Source organism: Diabrotica virgifera, chromosome 4 (genome assembly GCF_917563875.1).
Source record: "Diabrotica virgifera virgifera chromosome 4, PGI_DIABVI_V3a".
NCBI classification, from domain to species: Eukaryota; Metazoa; Arthropoda; class Insecta; order Coleoptera; family Chrysomelidae; genus Diabrotica; species Diabrotica virgifera.
Window position 1 is genome coordinate 55,196,946 of NC_065446.1, and position 16,975 is coordinate 55,213,920.

At 34.1% G+C, this 16,975-nt stretch overlaps 1 protein-coding gene across 1 annotated transcript in view; it reads right to left on the minus strand.

The window, feature by feature from the left end:
* The window catches only part of LOC114331837 (adenylate cyclase type 3), a 682,543-nt gene that overhangs the window by 189,235 nt on the left and 476,333 nt on the right, over positions 1-16,975 (minus strand). The window lies entirely within an intron of this gene.

Sequence of the window (16,975 nt, forward strand, 5' to 3'; positions counted from 1 at the left end):
AATTAACAACCAAAGTGATAACAAACAAATTGAATGAAATTGTAACATTAGCAGAAGAACAACAAGGTTTTAGGTCGAGAAGATCATGCACTGACGCTATATTTATAATGAGGCAAGTTCAAGAGAAATCGCTGGTATACAACAAACCGGCACATTTATGTTTCGTGGACCTTAAGAAAGCATTTGACACGGTCACATTAAAGGACGTTATCCATTTGATATACTCGACAGGGGTACCTCTAGGAATAATTAAAACGATCGAAAACATCTACCAGAACAACACAATAAAAGTAAAAATGGACGATGAATTAACTGATTCAATTGAAGCCGACAATGGGATAAGACAGGAGGATTCCTTGTGTTCTTTATTGTTCAACCTGATCATGAACGAAATAATAAAAGAAGTAAGAACTAAAAAAGGATACCAAATGGGAGAAAAACAACTTAAAATAATCTGCTATGCGGACGATGCAATACTAATCTCTCAAAGTGAAGATGATTTACAACGTATGCTGCACCAATTCAACATAATCGCCAGAAAATTTAACATGTTAATTTCCTTACAAGAGACAAAATGCATGGTTATAAGAGCAGATCCAATAAGATGTAAATTGGAGCTGGAAGGTCAGATAATATAACAAGTAACGGAGTTTAAATACCTAATAATCACACTATCTAGCTACGGAAGGCTCGAAACAGAAGTGGAAGATCAAGTGAATAGAGCAAACAGAGCCGCAGGTTGCCTGAATGACACAATATGGAGAAATAAGAATATCGGAAAAGAAATGAAAGGCAGAATTTACAAAACAGTCATCACACCAATAATGACATACGCGGCAGAAAGTCGACCCGAGAGAGAGAGGACAAAAACATTGCTCCAAACAGCGGATACTCTATGGTCTCCGCTGAAAAATCGATGGTAAGACTCTATGGGACAGAGCTAGAAGTACAGCTATACGAGGTAGATGCAAGGTGTATAACATTAATAACTGGGTAAGAAACAGAAGAATAGAATGAAGTGACCACATAAGCCGAATCACAACAAATAGGATAGTCAGGACAGCGAGAGACGATTCCCCAATAGGAAGACGATCAGTGGGAAGACCACGAAAACAATGGAACGACAACTTACTAGAGGCACATTGAAAAAACACACAGAGTCATATCTATACAAAAACAAGAAGAAGAAGAAGAAGAAGAAGTAGAAGAAGAAGAAGAAGAAGAAGAAGAAGAAGAAGAAGAAGAAAAAGAAAGATGTATGTAATTTATTTAATTCAAAATAGATTTTACTGCTGTCAGAAAACAGAAGGAAATGTTTATTTGAAAAATAAACGTTGCTTTTCGCTTAAATTAAACGTTCAAACTGCCAACAGCCAGGTGGGTTGCAGCTTCAACTTAAGTTTAAGCGAAATACAATATTTATTTGTCAAATAATCATTTTTTTCTATTTTCTGACGGCAGTAAAATGTATTTTGAATTAAATAAATTTCATACATTCTTCTCTTTGCATCAATTAATTTAATTAAAAAAAATGTTTTTTGGACACCCTGTATAAATAATTGTGTTAATGTTTATATTACTGAATAGAGAATTAAAAAACCAAGTGAGCTATGAAACGACCCCTATTATTCTCGTTTAAAAAATTCATTGACTACGTCATCACGCTCAGATGGATGACGTCACTAATATGATAAATATCGTCACTGTTTCGGTATTTATCTTGAAAATCGCCCAGTCTCGAGAAAATGAATTTATTCCAATCTAAACGTCCTCACTGTACTTATAGACGATATTTAATATTTTCTCTAAACATTAATATTGTAGAAATTTATTCAATGGAAACGAACTTGGTGTGTATTTCTGTTGGAATTTAATTTAGTGAAATGAACACGTATCCGGTCTCTCAGAAACTCAGAACTGACCTACCGGTGTGGGTTGCTAAAATATACAGTAGAAATCAATTTGGGGACCTGTAAATAAACACACAGCGGGTAAGTCGATCAAATTTAATTATTTATTTGGCAGGGATTTTGGTTTAGGGCGAGATTTCTAATAAACTTAATTGACCTGAAAAGTAAATAAAACGATGGGATTAATACATTGTCGGAAAGCCTTGTTTACTCTATAAATGTTCACATAAACATGGGATTTACAGAGGATTCCTGTAAGTTAAAAATAAAACACGGAATGTTTTCATCGTAGCACATTTTATTCTTTTCGTATATTCGAACCATAATATATTGTAGCAGCAAAGTGTTTTAAAATTATTTTCTGTTCATAGTAATAGTTGTACGAAGTCAGTAAAGTGACTATCGACCGAGTCCGATATTACAAGCAGAGGGACCGAAGCTAGCAAGGCGAGTGAGAGACGAGTTCGATAAATAGTCTGTACTGACGTGGTGCATATAAAATTTTATCGCCAATCATAAAAAACATTAACACTTACTTAGCACTTACTTAATTACATCCTTCTAATGAAAAAAGAGTAAGTGTATTTTGTACGCACGTAAGAAGTTATACTTCTATTATTATGATTTCAACGAAATAAATATACTAAAAGAAAAGAAAAGAATGTTCAGATTTGATTACAGTACAGAGCCTCTACTACAGGGGTGAGCAAATACTTTTAAACGCGGGCCAGAATGAAATTTTCAAAATGTCTTCCGGGCCGGAGACCTATACCATACCCAGGATGTACGCTGCGCACATGCTAATGTTTTTGGTGAAGGTTTTTCTCCGTCCAAGAAAGTTTTTGGACGTAAATACTATAAGTATCATTTTGAATCATTTGGAAAAATACATTTGACTGTTAATAAATAATAGTAATACTCAATTATTGTCTTACTTGTGTGTAGATGCGAACAATTTGTTCTCAGTAAAATTACGAAATTTTTAATAAGGTCCATTATATTAAGCTTTAACAGGGATCCAGATAAAAAATGAAATTCAAAAATTCAAGAGCAGCCTCTTTGAAGATGAGGAAATTTCTGAGCAACCAAATATTAAATATGCAAATCTGATATCGGATGGTAAAATTTTAGGTCAAGTCAACCATCATAGTCGAAATTCAAAGGTGTCAACCGATCTAGTATGATCATGTAGAAAAAATGGACGACGACAAGATGACAAACAAATTTTAAAATGAACGCCAAGGAAAGAAGGAAGAGAGGAAAGCCGAAACAATCCTGGCTGGGTGGCATTCAGAAGACAATATCGGAAAGGAACGTTCACCCTGGCGAATTCAACGACGGACGAAGCTGGAAACTGGGAACAAAAAGGTGGAGAACCCTATAAAAACCAGGATGATAATAAAAATGTTATGTCCACTCTATTCTTTTTTATTGGATTGTTAATGCTGACTTAATCAGAAAGCTGGAAGCTTTTGAGATGTGGCTTTTTAAGAAAATTTTGAAAATGCCATGGACCATTATGAACAAAATGGTGTTGCACAGAATGGAAAAGGAACAGAGAACTTTGACCATCATTAAAGGAAGAAGGACAGCAAGGAGAAGACAAATAGACGACAAATACCCTGGCCGAAAAATATTCGCGTCTGGGCCGGATTAAACACACAGACGCTTTTAAGAAAAGCAGAAGATAGAGATTCATTATTTATATGAACACTACCAACACTAATACTGTTGATTTCAACAAAATCGCATAAAAAAATACGAGCGCAGGCGCAAAATTTCGGACCAATGCTTTTTAAACGCATTCCTTTTTTTTTCGAATCGTGAGAAAACTAATAAATATTTTTGAAAAATTTAAACGCCGAATGAAAGATTACACTATTACCGAGGGCCAAAAGTCCCTTAGAATAAACAAAAAGTTCCTTTGGAATGAGATATTTGAAATTAAAAATCATACTATTTTTTTCTTTTTAGTTCACTCCTGCGACTTACTAAAATAAGCATTGTAAAAGTTTTCAGGGACTTTCGGCCCTCGGCATTATAATTTTCTCAGGATTCGAAAAAAATTAATGCATTTAAGAAGCATTGCGCCTATGCTCTTAAAAAAGCTTGCGGGATTTTTCAACGGGCCGGATAAAGTAAGCAGAAGGGCCGCATCCGGCCCGCGGGTCGCCTTTTGCCCACCCCTGCTACTATGTGCTTATACGTATTTCGGAATAACCGTTTCCTCATCAGAGCACCTGGGTAGAGGCACTGAACTGAAATCAAATCCTTTCATCCTTTCCGGGTAATTATCAAAATAATTAACAAAGATGCTACTAGCACCATCTATGAATCAAAAGTCTAATTAGTCAGAAAATAAAATTCGAAATTATTTATCCTCTGAGCTTTTTAAGTTGGAAAAATAAAGCATAACAGAGTGGCGAAATACTCGACAAGGAAAATCTAAATTGCATTTCACGCCCTGCCTGGAACTACCCAGGTGCTCCGATGAGGAAACGGTTATTCCTAAATGCGTATAAGCACATAGTAAAGGCTCTGTATTGTAATCAAATATGAACCATCAAATAGTTCGCTAAAAATATTATCACGGCGAATGACAGGACGTGAAATTCAATTTAGATTTTCCTTGTCGAGTATTTCTCCACTCTGTTATGCTTTATTTTTCCAACTTAAAAAGCTCAGAGGATCAATAATTTCGAATTTTATTTCCTGACTTATTAGACTTTTGATTCATAGATGGTGCTATGGTCCTTTTCATGAGCATTTTTCAGTGCGTCACAAATGATAGAAAAAAAGGTAAGTTCGTGATAATACACATGTATAACATTTATTCTCACATGAGCTTTTAGTTAAATCTGACAGTTGTCACATTTTATTTGCAATTTGGCATAAAAACAAATCAATTGTGTTTATTACATTTACAAAATGGTATTTTCTTTGATTTGTATACTCTTATAAATTGTACAGATTATATTCGTAGATATATTATATAATTTGTACATAACTTTTTTTCGATTATAGCGCAATCTATCGAGAACTAGAATAAATGTTATAAATGTCTGTAATCACCGACGTGCCTTTTTTCTGTCACATACAATTTAATGCGTTAGAAATAAATTAAAAAACTGTGACGCACTAAAAGATGCTGATGAGAAAAAGAATAGTAGCATCTTTGGTAATTATTTTGATAACTATTCGGAAAGGATGAGACGATTTGATTTCAGTTCAGTGCTGTAAGGCTTTATCAATATCCAATTTAATTCTTAAATGTACTAGAAACGAATACCAAAACATACACATTTGTTTACATTTTTACTGGGTCACCTAGTTTTGTTAGAAGCACCAGTCGACGATACTGCATAGTCAACTAATTCATATTTTCGTATGTCATGGCCACGCTGAGTCGACAATATAAACAAACTAGATGTTATAAGTTTGTTTATATAAACACGAAGGTATGGTGATTCATTCTAATTCATTCGTATTATTAAAAAAGAACATTCTTAATCCAGATGCTCTGGCAGATGGTTTTACCGCGAGCACATCAACTATTTACTGTGGTCTTTATAGTTGGTAATAAATAAGCAGTTATACATATTGTTTAATTCAGCAACCCCTATTGTTAGGGGGTAACTACCCCCAACTACCCTAAGATGTTTCCCGAGGGTGCATACCCGCATAGTGCCTCTACCCAGGTGCTCCAATGAGGAAACGGTTATTCCGAAATACGTATAAGTACATAGTAGAGGCTCTGTACTGTAATCAAATTTGAACCATTTTTTCTTTTCATTTAGTTTATATTTTATTCACCCTTGGTGGATATTAAAGGAAATAGTTCGCTAAAATTTTTATCACGGCGAATGACAGGACGTGAAATGCAATTTTAGATTTCCCTTGTCGAGTATTTCGCCACTTTGTTATGCTTTATTTTCCAACTTAAAAAGCTCAGTAAATAAATAATTTCGAATTTTATTTCCTGACTTATTAGACTTTTGAAATAAATATGTTTTAAACAGTTTAATTGTTTTTTTTTATTTAAATATTAAACTAATTTTATACTTAAAATAATACCAAAAATTGAAAATAATGTTAATAGTTATGTCGTTGTTTATGAACTGTAGCCTCCCTTGATGAATCGTAGAAAATCTAAATAAATAATGTGTTTTTTTTTTAATTTTAGACGAAATAAAAATTATGACAGATGATTTTTCATGATGGCCGGTTTCGATGTTTGTTCAATAGTTGTTATCAATGATGAATGTCCAATTACTAAATCTCTACAGTTTTGATTTATTTTGTATGAATATAATTGCAAAATACTACAGAATTTTATTTTGACATAAATTTAAAATAATAACGTAAATTTTGTACAATATTTTTTATAATTAAAGTAAATACATTCTAAGTTCACTCAAATAAATAATCGACTAATGCTAGCGACGAATTACATTTAATCTCGATTAATTTGATTAATAATCGAGGCAGGTAAAGTACTTCTTCTTTCAGTACAATAAAGTATTACTTTACTGCCGCAAGTGAGGAAAAATGAGTACGATAATGAATGACTTTAGTGACGGTTGGCGATAAATACTTTTACCGTAGTGTGTAATGCATAGTGTGTATCCAGCAAGATGTTTTGGAATTATTTTCTTGCCACAGTAAAGGTTTTTCACGTTTTAAATCGTTGTTATTAAAAATGGTTGTTAAAAAATACAATTTCAACAATTGATATAATCTGCAAAATATCGTCTCCTCCATTCGTGGTAAATGACTTCACAGTTTGACTCGATCTTGTTGGCATCAGCCAACAGCTAAAAGGCTTGGAAAACATAATTATATTCTAGTATAATATCTAATTCTGATTTATATACGATTGTTAGTTTAATAGTAAGTTTAGTTTGGTAATAGATAGGTTCATAATAGAGAAAACAGGAACTGCAGAGAAATGTTTGATACGTTATATGGGGACGTATAATTTAGAGGTACAAGATCGTAATGAACCTGTTCAAGCTGTACCGTTTGTATGAGATGTCACTGGACAAAAAGCTTAAGGTTGTCCTAGAGCTGTTCGTAAATGCCCACTGACATGGAGTGTTAGTGGGACGTCGAAGCTGAAAGAGCTGTAGCTTTTACCATATACGACCTCAATGTAGCGTTGAGTGCCCTAAAGACACTAAAGGCTCCGGGACTCAATGGTTTACCACCGTAACTGGTGAAACACATCGGCAATTTGGAACCATTTCTTGGCCTCTGGAACATATAAATGCAATGCTTGGGACACAGCAATTGTGCAACACATTGCACTTTAAGAACAATTTTTTGAATATATAATAATACTAATTATTTAAAGTGGGATAGTTCCGATAGTTGGCTGTATACCATGTAGTTATATCACTCTCACCATCCAAGTAAAAACTCCTTAGTAATAGGTATAGTTTGAATTGAAAATTCTTCTTCTACTTTCTCATAATCCTTATGGTCTAAGAGCTAGCAACGTTTTCGAGAAATCATTTTAAGACGGCTGATTCTTTCCATATTGTTTCCTATGCTTCCTCGAACACCGTACCGGCCATCTGGCTGCTGATACAGGTTGCGTTCATTACTGCGCAGCACACCTGTACAGGTAAACACAAAATCAGGGTGATTAAGTAGTGTGAAAAAGCTTAGTAGATCCGCTATAGTAATAGATAGCAATAAAAGTTAATAACAAAAAGTGTAGCTAACTTTACGCTTCACATTACAAAATTAGTTCGAATGTTACAGGGTGTTCGATAACATAGTGGCAGACCAAATTTTTTTTTTAATGGAACACCCCATATTTTATTTTATATTCGAAATATTCTTAACTTCCCCATCACAAAAATATAAAGGTTTGTTATGTTATACAGGGTATTTACAAAGTTATAACCAATGTTCTATGAAAATCTTAACAAGTTTGACTCCCTGTATAAATAAAAATCAGCACAACAGCAATGGTTTATTGGTGCCATATTTTTTTGTTGATTGTCAAAATTTATAAAAATGGTTGATATTGCTAATTTTCTTTATATCGACTACAGCGTGAGTCAAAACGCAAGTACATTATTTTCACAGTAATTTTAAATACGTAGAACACCCTAATTAATAACTTGCTCTGAAAAATGAAAATATCTCGAAAACTGGCAAATTTAGGCATAGAGAATATTATACAAAAATTAAAGTACGGTAATGATATTTTTCGATAGTAATATAAAATACAGGGTGTTCCATTTAAAATTTCTGAGAAAAGAATGTACTTGGGTTTTGTCTCACCCTGTATTCGATATAAGGAAAATTAGCAATATCAACAATTTTTAAAAAATTTCACAATCAACAAAAAAATATGGCACTAATAAACTATCGCTGTTGTACTTTTTTTTATTTATACAGGGAGCTGAACTTGTTACGATTTTCATAAAACATTGGTTATAACTCTGTAAAAGCCCTATATAACATAACAAACCTTTATATTTTTGTGATGGGGAAGTTAAGAGGATTTGGCATATAAAATAAAATATAGGGTGTTCTATTTAAAAAAAAAAACGTAAGTTTGTTTCTGCCACTGTGTTATCGAACACCCTGTAACAATCTAAATAATTTCGTAATGTGAAGCTGAAAGTTGGCCACAATTTTTATTATTAAGTTTTATTGCTATCTATTACTATAGCGGATCTACTGAGCTTTACCACACTCATCAATCACCCTGTATATTGAATTTAAATTATTTTAGGACGAAAAATTTTTTGTCATTACTTTTTAAACCACAGAAATGTCTGGCAATTACAGTTCATATTTCTAATAATGTTTAAAAAGTAATGACAAAAAAATTTTTCGTCTTACAATAATTTTAAATTCGATATGTTTACCTGTACAAGTGTGCTGCGCAGTAATGAACGCAACCTGTATCAGCAGACAGATGGCCGGTGCGGCGTTCGAGGAAGCATAGGAAACAATATATGAAAGAATCAGCCGTCTTAAAATGATTTATTTTCCGACGTTGCTATCTCTTGGTCCATTAGTGCCCTTCGGGGCATCGGATGTCGGGTTCCGCCTTTTATCCATTTCTTCCAGTCGCCTCTACTGGTTGCCAGGTTCTTCATATCCCTCATACTCATGTGTATCCTTTCACCTATATCCTGGATCTGGTCCATCCATGCCTTCCTCGGCCTTCCCTTCTTTCTTTTGTTTCCCATTTTGGCTTCATGTACCTTCTTTGTAAATCTTTTTTGCTCCATTCGTTGTATGTGTCCAAACCAGCTTAATTGTTTGTTTTCGATCTTCCTCATTATCGGTTCTTGTTCCAGCTCTCTTCTTATATCTTCATTTCTGAATCTATCATACTTTGTAACTAAAGCTATTCTTCTCATATATTTCATCTTGGTCGCGTTCATCATTGATTCATGTTTCTTTTGCACAATCCATTTTTCCGCCCCATATGTCATTATCGGATTGACTATGCTGTTATGTACTCTGAGTTTAGTTTTGTTGTTTATTTCTGACTGTCCAAAAATTGTATTATTTAAAGAATAATACACGTTAGTTGTCTTCTTCAGTTTATTACTTATTGCCAAGTCCGTTTTCCCATCATCTGTTATTATATTTCCCAAATATTCAAAAGTAGATACGTGTTCTATTACTTGTTCCCTTACTATTAGTATTCCTTTCTTTTTTCCCATCTTTATTTATTATCATAAGTTTTCTTTTGTTGAGATTCATTTTCAATTTTAAATTCTGTATCTTTTTTTGCCAAATATCTATTAGTTTCTGCATTTTCTCTGCTGTGTCTGTGATTAAAACTATATCATCAGCGTATAGAAAGGAGTTGATCTTTATTGCATTTGAAGCTTAAAATCTTAAAAAATTCAAATGTTTTGCATAACTGTTGAAATGTTCAAAACGTTTTTAGACCTATCAGTCCATCATCAGTGAACTCCTATACTTGCCTAATAGCTCCAGAACCAAACAGTGGTTGGATTTATAATGCAATTTATATTGTTAAATTGTAAAATTGAAACGGTTAAAGCCGATGTTAATGGATAACTTCCTGGAACATGAAGAATCCCTACACGAACAAAATCAAACAGCCATCTTCGTCTACATACGTAGGTTGGCAGACGTATGTAGACCAATGTAGACGTATGTATAGTGAAAGTGAAAACAACAAACACAAATCTTTTTAGAGCAGCAGTGTGCAAAGTAACGATAGTCATGATGGTCGCCAACATCCGAAACGAATAAGTACTACAAGAAAGAAATAGTTAAAGTATCATTTGAGCAAAAACTACGCTTATATGCTTCACATCCAACTTAAAACAGATACCGCCTGGACTATACACGAAGATTTTTCCTTGCTAATACAAATGTTGTTAGCATAAAATTGTAGGTCGCATTTATCATATCTCGATATCTGTAACCTTTTTTTATATTTGGATGAAAATCTGGAGTTTCTCACATGAGTTTTAACGACATTGATTTATTCTAAGATTTACAGAAGTTGTGTAAACAACTATTATAATAATAGGAAGCTTGTTTTGACATCACTGACGTGTAACAAGACAAACTAAGAATATGCAAATATACAAACACACGTGTTTGTTTTTACGTTTGCTAGTTGATAACGCCAGAAAATGAGAATAAATATAGAAACTAGATATTTAAAAAAGCACAGAAGCTGCAGGACTGGCTGAGATACCAATAGAATAATTGTTAAAGCATTATTGTTTTGATCAACATTTTTAACACCCTAACATTATTGTTATTAGCATTCCTTCGTAAGTCCGAAACGACAAATTTTACAGACTCACCTCCTTTCAAGGCGACTAAGAACCGGGTTAACTTCCATCTCAAATGTGCTGATTGCATCCCAAGCTGCCTTCAATGAAATCATTTCTTCTACTAAGGCCTGTGGTCGGATTTTCTGTTTTATAACGGTTTCCAGAGTATCGCCTAGTAAGTTGGAACGAGAACATATAAAGCACACGTGCTCCGCATCTTCACTTGGCCCAATCTAGAGTAAATAAAGCTTGGCCCAATGTATAGGGCAATAAAGATATGATTGAAAACAGCCATGTTCTGAGACCATCTGTGTCAGATAGTAGTAACCTCGCCAGGTTTGCGGTTTAGCCATACATTCAACTGTGGTACTCGTATAAGACAATGCGTCCACCTGCCCGTTGATGCAGCATCCCACTCTATTGCCACCGACGTATGTTATTTTGCCGTTCTCGTCTTCGAAGTTAACGAAGGCACGATGTAGTTGTATAGTAGTAGAACGACTCTCTGTGCCGAAAAATGATTTTTCTTTTTTTGAGCTAGCAGTTCGCTACGCAGCGAATTGAGGATTGAAGCAGTTTGCTACTAATTAAGCATTCCGCCTATAACGTATATTGCGTCCTCAGATACTGTGCAAAATGAGCTTTCAACTCTCCAAGACCTCAGACGGTATAATCATGTTTCCCTTCTCCGTAATGTCTGGGTTTCGAGGAGGTTAGCCCAAATGGATATTCCGTATGTTAATAATGAGGTGACTACTCACAATAGTCCACTTACACTCGGCATTACCACTCACATGCTCCACTTGCTGCTTGAAAATTAGTCTGGTATCAATAATATAATCATTTTCGAAGGATCGGACTAATGGTTGAGATATGACTTCATGTTCTCCAATGTGAGCGGCCGTGGAGTAACGGCATATTCGCTGGCCTCATACGCCAGTGCACGTGGGTTCGAGCCCTGCCAAAGACAAACCATTTTCATTTCCAATAATGACACGAGCCGTCTCACCGTGACTCGGAGAGCACGTAAAGCCGTCGGTCCCCCTGGGCTAGTGTACATCGGCACTAGTTACTTGAAACACAATTTATTTTATTTTTATTTAATCAGTTAAGCCCATTCGTACCTTTCGGTGTTGGGCTGTTTACAACTAGTTCAATATCTACATTTCAATACATTTTAATAATTATACAAAACTTTTATTTTAACAATACAATTTTAATAAATATAAATTACTTATTTGACCCATTTTTCTGTCCATATGTTTTAATCTTGTGGTGCTTCTTTGATACTTCTTTTCCATGCTGTTCTATTTTGAGCCAATTGTTTTGCCATACTCCATTGTAGTCCTCTTTTCTCTGCTTCTTGTCTAACTTGTTCTTTCCATCTCATTCTTGGGCGACCTACTTTATTTTTCCCTTGTACTCTGACTTCATATACTTTTTTCGTTATTCTTGTGTCGTTTAGTCTGTGGATGTGGCCCAACCATCCTAACTGTCGTTCCCCTATAATTGTCTCTATGGGTTTTATCTTTAGAGCTTGAGTTATTGTGTCGTTTCTTATTTTGTCTCTTCGTGTGACCCCTTCTATTTTTCTCAAGAATCTCATCTCTGTAGCTTTGATTTTTCTTTTGTTGTTCTTTGTTAGCGTCCACGACTCACTCCCATAGACGATTGATGGTCGAACCACTTTTTGGTACACTTGTGCTTTGACTTCTTTGGGTACCTCTTTCTTTCCAAAGAACGTATTTCTTAATGTATTATAAATTGTCCCTGCTTTTCCTATTTTATTGTTTATTTCTTTGTCTATTTTACCATCTTCTTCAATAATTGTACCTAAGTAGTTGTAGCTGTTTACTTGTTCCAAAACTTGTCCTTCTACCTTAATTTTTATCACTTTTTTTGTAGTTGCCATAACCATTGTTTTATTTTATCTGTGTTTATTTCCATGTTCATTTTTCTTAGTTCTTTTATATAAGTGTTTATTATTTGTTGCAGTTTCTCTTCCGTGTCAGCTAACAATATCATATCATCTGCAAATAGTAATTCTTGTATTTGTACATTGTTCATTTTCCATTTTCCCAATATCATGTCTTTAGATTTCTCCTTCCATTGCTTTATTGCGTCATCTAGTACCATTGAGAAAAGTAATTTAGTACACAGCCTTGTTTTAGTCCTATCTTTGCCTGGAATTTATCAGATTCTTGATTGTGAGTCCTTATTTTTATTTTATTATTTTTATATAAGGCTTTAATTATTTCTATCATATCCTTTTCTATTCCATTTTTCTTTAAACATTTCCATATATCTTCCCTTCTTATTCTATCAAAAGCTTTTTTCAGATCAATAAAGCATATGTGTATCTCTTTGCATTTCATCAATAGTTTTTCTCCTATTTGTCTCAATATGAATATCAGATCTTGGGTACTCCTTCCTTTTCTGAAGCCATGCTGGGATTCTTCTAGTTTTATTTCTAGTTTTTCCCTTAGCCTTTTTTCAATTATTCTATTGAATATTTTGGCAGGAACGCTTGTCAATATAATACCCCTATAATTTTCGCAATTTCTTGCGTCTCCTTTCTTAAACAGTGGTACTATTATATCTGTTTTCCAATCAGATGGTATTTCCTTTGCTGTGATTATTTCATTTAGTAGTTCTCGGAATTTTTCTTTTGAATTTTCACTCATGTACTTTAATATTTCAGCTGTGATTTCATCTTGGCCTGGAGATTTTCCCAATTTTAATTTGTCAATGGCTTCTGCAATTTCCTCTTTTGTTATTTGCTGCATTTCCTCTGTATTTTCGATCATGTCTTCCTCTCTTTCATGTTGATATTATTTCCATTCTGTTAGTTCTTCAAAGTACTGCTTCCATCTTTGCATTATTTCTCTTTCTGTAGTTAATATATTTCCTTCTTTATCTCTTATGTTTCTTAATATATGTGTTTTCTTTTGTCTTAGCTGTTTCAATGTACCATAGAACAATTTTTGGTTATTAAAATAGTTTTCATTCATTTTGTGTCCAAAATCTTCCCAAGACTTCTTTTTTGCCGTTTTAATTTCTTGTTTAATGTCGTTTCTGGCCATTTTATATTTTTCGAAATCGTCCTCCGATTTGGTTTTTAGATACATTTTCCATACTTTTTTCTTTTCTTTCACTTTACGTTGTATTTCCGCTGTCCACCATTTACTTTTCTTCGAATATATGTTTGTGATTTTAGTTGTTCCGCATACTTCTTTTGCTGTTTTCAATATGATTTCCTTAAATTGCTTCCATTTATTTTCTATTCCTGTGTTAATTGCCTTTATAGTCTCGAACTGTTTTGTTAACTTCTTCTGGTATTCCTCTTTACTATCTAGTTCTCTTAATTTGTAGCTTTTTATTTTTTCTTTAGTTATCTTCTTTCTTTTTTCTGTTGTGTTATGTATGTACACCCTTAGTTCCATTATAAGCAAGTAATGGTCACTGCTTATTTCAGCCTCTCTTTTTACCTTTACACGTCTTTTATCATCTTTAGGTCTTTTCTTTTTATTAGGAAATAGTCTATTATGGATTTTCCTTTTCTCGATGAGATTTCTCTAGTATATTTGTGTATGTCTTTGTGCATAAATTTTGAATTCGTTATAACCATATCATTTGCTATACATTGCTGAAACACAATTAAAGATGTAAATGGCGCCGGAACTGTCCGAAAGGATCTCCCCGGCAAAAATGCCATGCGATATTATTATGTTCTCCAATACTCAGCAACATAGTTTCTACCTGATTCCGACTATTAATAAGCACCGCCTCAGTTTTGTGCTTCCCTAGTAGTTTAAAATTAACTGTGTTCATCCACTGGAAGATTTTTTAGATGATGTCAAACGTGAAATTTATTTCCCCAAAATCCATCCCTTGGTGATTATAGCTTTAGTAACCCATCGTACATAACATTTCACAAGAAAGGTCCTAGCACAGAGTACCTAGGGTACTCCTCCTTCTTAAAGTGCCTTCTCCTCAATGGAGGTTGGCTACTACAATTTCAAACTCTTCTCTCTTCAACTGTTCTTATTAGTTGTTCAAAATTTAGCCCTGTCCATTGTCGGATGTTTCTGAGCCACGATAGTCTTTATCTTCCTAGTCCTCTCTTTCCCTCGATCTTTCCTTTCACTATAAGTTGGGCATATTCTTCTTCTTCTTCTTCTTCTTCAGAGTGTTTGCATCCACTCCTAGACAAAGGCCTCCCCATGAGTTCTCCACTCTTCTCTGTTTTGTGCTATTTGGTGCCAGTTTCGTCCCATTTTTACTTTGATGTCGTCTAGCCATCGTTTTTGTGGTCTTCCTCTACCACGACTGTGCTCGCGTGGTCTCCAATGTACAATGGTTCTCGTCCACCTTTCGACGTTTTCATTACTTACCCAGTTCCATTTCATTTGCGCAATTCTTCCAATTACATCTTCCACCTTAGTCCTTCTTCGCACTTCCTTATTTCGTATATGTTCCCTCAAAGATACTCCTAACATAGCTCGTTCGATTGCCTATCGGTATATTGGTAGTTGAGCATATTGTTACCTATCATTTCTCAGTATGTGGCCTAGGTATGATGTTTTTCTAACTTTAGCTGTGTTGAAAAGTTCTCTTACCTATTCTATGCAGCACTTCTTTGTTTGAGGTATGCGATGTCCATGAAATTTTGAGGATTCACCAGTAGATCCACATTTCAAAGGCCTGCAATTTATTTACAGTTGATATTTTAAGGGTCCATGTCTCAACTGCATAGAAAAGAGTCGACCAGGCGTAGCATTTGGGTAAACGTAGTCGAATTTCGAGTTTTATTCGAGAATGACAAAGCAGTTTTTTGATTTTTTCGAAACATTGTCTGGTCTGTTCTATTCTCGATCTTATTTCTAGATCAGGATTTATGCTGCTATCGATCCAACATCCCAAATACTTAAATCTATTGACCTGTTCTAAAATGTGCCCATTTATTGTGCAAGGTTGAGGTACGTTTTGATTTTTTCGGATTAACATCACTTTGGTTTTTTTAATGTTTATTTTCATACCAAATAGTCTAAGAGCTAGTGAACCTTTTGACTAACGGTCGTCCTGTAAGGCTAGAAATTTGTAGAGTGATAATTCATAGCACACCAAAGCTAAAAACCATGACCTGGCAGGCCTCAGCGGTGCACGTGTATCTACCAGGTGAATCGAAAAGTGCAAATTTAGGGGGTAAAATAAACTTTCTCCTGTAAGGTTTAAATTTAAGTATGTGTTTGAGTAAGTCATTTAGAAGAAATGTGTACAATGACAGGCGATTCTGAAGAGCATAAGACCTTGCCAGGCGAGGGGAAAGATTGGGGGTTTTTCTTAAATTTATTTTTTTTGCATCGAACAAATTTTTTTTAAGTTTTTTGAATCATTCCAAACAGAAAAGGTCTTTGGTGATTTTTCTCTTAAGTTAATAGTTTTTGTTATATAAGCGATTGAAAATTTTGAAAATTGCGAAATCGACCATTTTTAACCCCAAATCGGATATTTATCTAAAAATTTCAAAGTTGCCAAGGTAGATAGATATTCTATAAACATTGATTGATGAAATCCCAAAGAGTTTTTTGCAATACAATATCGGAAACCACTTTGTTTTTTAATTGCTAATCAAGCGGACGCTTCACTGTAGTATAAGTGAGGACGTTTGAGTTGGCATAAATTCATTATCTCGAGAATGAGCAAATTTCAAGAGCAATCCTCAGACAGGTCGATTTTTATTTTTAAATTAGGACTTTTTGGCATATATATAATACTAGTGACGTCATCCATCTAAGCGTGATGACGTAATCGATGATTTTTTTAAATGCGAGTAGGGGTTGTGTTATAGCTCATTTGAAAGGTTATTTAATTCTCTATTCACTAATATAAACAACAACATAATTATTTATACAGGGTGTACAGAAAATTTTTTTTTATTAAATTAACTTTGATTAAATTTGACAAATAGAAGAAAAAATTTTTTTTGTACACCCTGTATAAATAATTATGTTAATGTTTATATTGCTGAATAGAGAATTAAATAACCTTTCAAATGAGCTATCACACAACCCCTACTCTTATTTAAAAAAACAATCGATTACGTCATCACGCCCAGATGGATGACGTCACTAGTATTATATATATACCAAAAAGTCCTAATTCAAAAATAAAAATCGACCTGTCTGAGGATTTCTCTTCAAATTTGCCCATTCTCGAGATAATGAATTTATGCAAGCTCAAACGTCCTCAATTATACTACAGTGTAGC